The 6,794-nt window shown below is 36.7% G+C and overlaps 1 pseudogene; it reads left to right on the top strand.

Annotated features, from left to right (window-relative positions):
* Window positions 1-2,208: 2,208 nt before the first annotated feature.
* On the top strand, window positions 2,209-6,365 carry LOC104880777 (kinesin-like protein KIN-14I; annotated as a pseudogene).
* The last annotated feature ends 429 nt before the right edge of the window (window positions 6,366-6,794 follow it).

Here is a 6,794-nt window from a genome sequence, read left to right as displayed (position 1 = left end):
CTATTATGTACAGTTGTACGGTTATTGTCTATTCTATATAGGATTATTCATAAATTGACAATCCTCCCTCTTACAGGATATCTCATTGTCAATAGCACCCAATCCCATCTCATGTCTTACCCTGCTGTATATTATTTCTAAATACAAGCAGACAAGTCTTTGTTCATCTTTATTTATTTTTCACTAGGAAGGGTTACCATGATTACCCTCTCCATGTTTGTTGAAAAATCTGGTTTGGGAACAATTGCCTCTGACCTAGTGATTTTCCTGTCCTCCAGAATATGATGGAATACCATTTTCCATTCTTAGAACAAACTGAATACCAAAAAATCTAAGGTTGTTGGTGATAAAACCTTATTTTATCAGTTCTTCTACAAAAACATACACAAAACCCAGAGTTCCCAGACCATTATTCACCAAAAACATTAGTGTCTACAAGTACCCACCAAGAAAAAAAAACACTAAAAAACCACGAAAATGAAAATGTCCTTCCATGCTTATTGGGTTGGTGAGGAAATAGCCTTGAAGTCAATGAAGAGTCTAAGCTTCTTTTGACAGCGCAGATGAGATCAGTTGGGATTGGTACTCCTGACACTATGTATTTGAAGATAAGATCTTGATGTTCAAGCTATTGCCACTGTGATGCTGTGAAAAGAGACTTGTTTCTTGCACTCATCCTCATTTATTTGCAGTCATCATCAGCTGGGATTGGTACTCCCGACACTATGTATTTTTGCAGGGTCCATCGATTGCAGAATCTTCTGTGCATGGATAAAACTAATGGCTCTGATGATACTGATGATACTACTGCTTCCTCTCTCTCCCTCTCTCTCCCCCTATCTCTCCTTACTCTGCTCTCCTTAATCATCCATTTGGTGCTACTTCATTTTGTAACTATTAGAAATGACATCTTTACTTTTTCACTTATTTTTTGCATTACCAACTGCAATAATGTTGCTATTCCTAACATGGCCATGTTGTCAAACATTGCATGCAGGGCCCATCAATGTTTACACGATGCTCAGCTGCAAGATTTAAGAAAATCTACAACCGTTTACCAGAGGAAAAAATACAAGCCATAAGAGACCTCTAATTTGGAGGTCTATTGAACTTAAACTGCACAGAGGTGCGCCACAACATCTGTATCTTTTTAATCCAACATTTCAATGTTGGATTTAAACGGATAGAGTTCTCAGCCTAGAAACACTATCCTATTACAGCCACCGATGTTGGCCTCATTTTCGGCCTCCCAACAGAAGAGCAGATTCTACAGGTGACCTCTACATCATCAGAGCATCCATTTGGGACTATTTGGGCATGCGAGAAGAAACTCTTCAACTTACCTATGGGAGAAGAGTTCTGTAGAGCATTCATTTACTACGCATGTGCCACATTGTTGGCCTCCACGTCTAGGCTCAATGGTTGCCGTAACTTGTGGCATACCATCCATGAGGATAGATTCCGAAATGAAGTTAATTGGCCCCAGTTTGTGCTTGACCAACTGGTTGAGGGAATTAGGCGATATCAACAGTCTAACACCTCTTGGGTACATGGCTGCGTTTTATTTCTATAGGTAGTGAACTTATTCAGTATTTGTTTTCTATTTTTTTATATAATTTTATTACACAACTAAGTAACATTTTCCTGCTGATGTTTGTATTTATTATGCAACTGCATTATGTCATTAAATTCCAAATTCCTTCAGTCCAAGTCCTCATTACAGTGCCCTCAGCATTGGCATGGACTGATGATTTGATTAAGCGGTGACTAGCCGCTGAGATAAAGGAGTTTGGAGCATTCAGACATGCTGAGGTTGATTTTTTAAGTGATGCATCCATAAATATATTGTCATTACCAACATAACACTCATTATTTAAGGACTAATCTTCAATGCTAATTATAGGCATCCCAGAGATCTCCAACCATAGAGAAAACTATGGAGGCAGAGACTAATGTGGACCATGACACAAACATTGATGCTGAAAATAGTGATGTAAGCTGTTAATTTTTAAAAAAATTAATAAATGTTCATTTCATTGTCATTGTAATTTATTTTTACTTCTTAACTACAAAGAAATATGTTGTTGTGACATTTTGTACTCAAAGACTGACATCAATATCATGTGATAGAAAATATGGCATCAATATCATGATGCGGAATGAGCAATCGACCAATATCAACAGGGCATTTAGTAGCAACTGAGAATAATGCGTGGCCTTTTGCATAAGTTAGGGGCTCGAAGACATAGTGGGGTAAATTCAGATGCTGGTGGTCACTCTGGCTATGCACCAGCCAACACTCCCACAGCCGATGACCATGCATTTCTTGGTGATGAGGACATGGCTTTGCATGGTGCAGACCATGTGATATACACACCAGATTGTATTGTCGCCCCTGAGTATGAGTTGCAGCCTAGTGTACCCATTAATGCAGTAAGCGGTAAGTGATAAAATTTATGTAAACACCCATATGGTAAACAACCCAAGTACCCAATCATAATGTATACCTTTGCTGACTAGTTCTAAATCTTGTATTGTAGATGGTGAAGAACAACCAGAAGGTAATGTTGTCCCCATAAAAAAGAATGTCCGCAAACGCCGAGTACATCGAATGGCTCCAAACCTGTTGTCCCCATACATATCCCAACCACAAACCAAACAATCTGCCATCAGAATGGACCTAAAACAAGCAGCTGCACTGGCATTTGGAGAGGATTTGGATGCTAGGTAACATACTTCAGAGACACTCCTCTCATTGTATGATAGTGATAACACAAAAAAAAAAAAAAAAAAAAATTGTATGTGTTTGTAACAGTGAGGAACTAGTGTTTATGCATGACACTATCCTAACCAGAGGCAATTTGGGCTGCTTCGAAGGGAATGGCTGGATAGGGAACGACGTGCATATGACTTCTTATCCATCTTTATGCATTATTTTAAGTTTGAAAATTAAAGTGTGGTTTTGATATAATTAGTTACTTACACTTTTATGATCTACGAAATCAGGTCGTCGATGCCTACTATAGATTGTTGCAGACTGAACATGAACTGAAGACGAAATTGTTTCTATTCCCCTACATAACTGTAATGATGATTGATCCATTAAATCATTGCTTAACTTTATTTTATGACTTGAACCAGGCATTACCTACAATGACAAACCTGATGTTATCGCCTATTTGATATGCAGGAAATGGTAATCCACTCCCAGGCAAAGCACTTAGTGAGGGAGGCAGTTATAGGACGATTTGAACCACATGTGTATCAGATGAATATTCCATATGTGAATGTTAACGAGGTGGATTCTTGTGTTTAATGCTTGGAATTGTTTTTTTATTGCATGAAGGTACAATATTTAGATGTATGTTTAATGGCAGTCTATTGGTGTAGGTCTTCTTACCGGTTCTCATAAAAAACCATTGGACACTTTACGTATATGACCTATCAAACAAGAAAATCCAACTGTTAGATTCTCGTCCTAGTAGGAAGAAGACAACTTTGAGTGGAATACAACAAAATCTGGTAAAGTAACAAGTAATAACTAATAATTTGTTAGGTATGTCTTCCCATAAAAATTTCAATTGTTGCGTTAATAAATGTTTCAGGCTAAGGTTATCCTATGGTTGGCTGCACACAAGAAAGAGGTATCACCTTATGATTTGAGGACATTCAATTTCCTAACACCTAATGTACCTCTCCAACCTAATGAGTGAGTGTTGACCTTGCAGTCCAGGATGATGTTAAAATGGATTGCAACTTATTTTAAGTTCCTCTCTTATTTATAATTCCACACTTAATAACGTTTTGGTAATGATATTGACGTAGGCACGATTGCGGAGTGTTTGTAATGAAATTCATGGAGTTGTGGTCAATGGGCGGGTTCTCCAAATCAATCGATGTGGTACGTAGGAGGAATTATCTATGACCATCTCATTAATGTTAAAATAGTTAGAAAATCCTAATTAATTAATTTGCTGATTTGTTGCTATAAACTTGAATGAATGTAGGGGAAATTGAAACATTATAGGTTGAAGATTATGGGGAATATGTTGTTTTCACCACATAATGCACACCGACAGCATGTCCGGAGGGATTAATGGGGATTGTAATTTTTGATGAGACTGTATAAAGTTAGCACGTTTGCATGTAATTTATGGTGGACAAACGTAGTTCTTTAAATGTTTTTTTATGGTGCCACATGCGGAAATGAACATTGGGATTATGGGATTAGTAGGACTTTGACTGTTTTTTGACTTAAGTTGATTGTCATTGCATTGTAAGTAAACAGGGAGAATTAAATATTATTAGAATCAATTTTCAAAATTGCATATAAATTAAAACTTTGGTTCTCTGCCACTTGTCAACATATGAAACCGTAGTAGTCGCTCTCATAGGTATGATCATATTCCTCTATATATTTCTCTATGAATACTCTTTTAGTAATCTCTACTGGTTTTGCTAACTTTATTTTCAATCAACTTGCACTTGCTTGACTGTTCATGTTCAGGGAAGAGACTTGATGTCAGGAACTATTCTTCGTGGCTGTATGCATCTTGTTGATCTGGCCGACAGTGAAAGAGTAGAAAAATCTGAGGTCATTAGAGATAGACTACAGGAGGCATAACATATTAACAGATCTCTCTCTGCTCTAGGGGATGTCATATCTTCCCTTGCCCAGAAGAATCCACATGTCCCTTACAGGAATAGTAAACTAACAAAACTTCTTCAAGACTCACTTGGTAAGAATAAACTAATGCATTTTCAGAGTAGGAACTTCATATTTGATTCTGTTTTGTTTAATTTTATTTTTTAAATTATAATATGGCTTTTGGATTGTAATTATATTTAGGGGGGCAAGCTAAGACACTAATGTTTGTTCACATTAGCCTTGAACCGGATGTTGTTGGAGAAACAATTAGCACAGTTAAATTTGCAGAGCGATTTGCCATGGTAGAACTTGGTGCTGCTTGTGTAAACAAGGATAGTGCAGATGTGAAAGAGTTGAAAGAATAGGTTTTGAATGCTCTCATTATTTATCATTCTTCTCAATTCTTATTTATTCTTCTGAAAACTTTGAACTATTATTTCAGATTGCTAGTCTTAAGGCAGCGCTGGCAAGGAAAGAGGGAGAACCAGATGACATGCAACATTCATTTTCCAACAGCTCTGAAAGATACAAAACAAAAGCCAGTGATTTATCACCTTTTCATTCTAACAAGCAGGCTGGAGATATGTTAGATGATCAAAATAGCTGCAAGCAACCAATGTGGGATGTAAGCAACATCGAGGTAAATATTTTTTTTTAATCATGATGGGATATTCCTTTTTCTTGACCCCAATCATTGATATTTGGCTTTGAATAATAACATAAGTGTATTTAAACTTGAATGATAGCAAATTGCTGATGGTGAGGGAACCTTTATTTCTTGATAATCATGACACGCCATGCCTAAGTTTGAAGATGATCATAAACTATGTATTATATCACATTCATTGGAAATTTTCATAAAAAGTAATTTCTAGCTCATGTATGATTAGGTTCCACATAGATGTGGTCTAGGTAGACATCAAATAATGGCTTCATTTTAGTTGACTGATTATTATGCATCCAAGTCTTTGTGAAACCAGAATTCAAGTTCGATGTTCTGATTATGTAGGCATGCAGCAATTCCATGACGAGGCAAAAGAACCAAAGTTTTGATCTTGAGGAGTTACTAGGGAACTCACCTCCTTGGCCTCCAGTCAGTAGTTGTGTGAAAAATTATGTGGAGGACGACAAAGACATGGGCTCTGTCAGTGGGTATATAAGGTTATGGTGAATAAGTAAGATGTTGTACTTAGAGTTCGAAACCCTTTAGGATGTTGGGAAACAGAGAATAGGAACTTGCCTGATGCTTTCTACCAAAAACTTATTTCAGATTCTTCAAAGCTATTCCTGGATCAATCATATAACATATTCATGGAAAACAATCGTTATGACATTGCTAATAATGATGATTTGGATGAGGATGCTGCCACTAGTGCTTCTTCTGATGCCGATTTGCTTTGGCAATTCAATAATGCAAAAATAACTAGCATGACTAATGGGATTGAGTCAAACATCAAGAAACCTAATACAAAGCCAGCAAATAGTCCAGAACTAAGGTAATGCAAACTGATTTATTCCTCATTTCAAATACTATTACCTAGTAAGTTCCCATGTATACTGACAAAATGTTCTCAAAATTTTCCTACAGGAATTTGAATTCTAATGTGGGCCCTTCACCACACAGAAACTATCAAATGGGGTTGGGACCCGACAGCACAGGAATGGAAGGCACCCAGTTCCCGTAGATGGGAAACGGAAAATTAGGAATATAAAGTAGCACTACGATTACTCACATTTGGGAGAGGGGTTTTTCCAATTCTTCTATTCATTTGAGAGAGGTTTTTTTTACTCAAATATTTTGTGTTTTATATATAGATATTTCCTTTTGGTGTTCTTTATGATATATAGTTCAAGGCAGCAATAATTCTAGTTGCTTGTAATGTTAGTGGTGAGTTCACGGTGTGTTCCACCTGTTTTGTTTCAATTATAGATACATTTATTTGAAGAATCTATACACTTCGTTGTTTTTCTTTTTACTTTTTCTAACATGGGGTTCCAACAAGTCAGGGTTGTTATGGGTTTCAATTTTACCTTCAATCAAACTAAGACACAATACTAAAAGTTGTCTCCCGAATTCCCATTGGAGGTTTGAAAGGAGATAGAATTGGAAAATGAAGCCTCTTAGAAAGGAAATTAGGCAATTAAG

The sequence above is a fragment of the Vitis vinifera genome, chromosome 11 (assembly GCF_030704535.1).
Source record: "Vitis vinifera cultivar Pinot Noir 40024 chromosome 11, ASM3070453v1".
NCBI classification, from domain to species: Eukaryota; Viridiplantae; Streptophyta; class Magnoliopsida; order Vitales; family Vitaceae; genus Vitis; species Vitis vinifera.
Note: the sequence above shows the minus strand (reverse complement) of the source record. Positions and strands in the feature narration are given on the sequence as shown.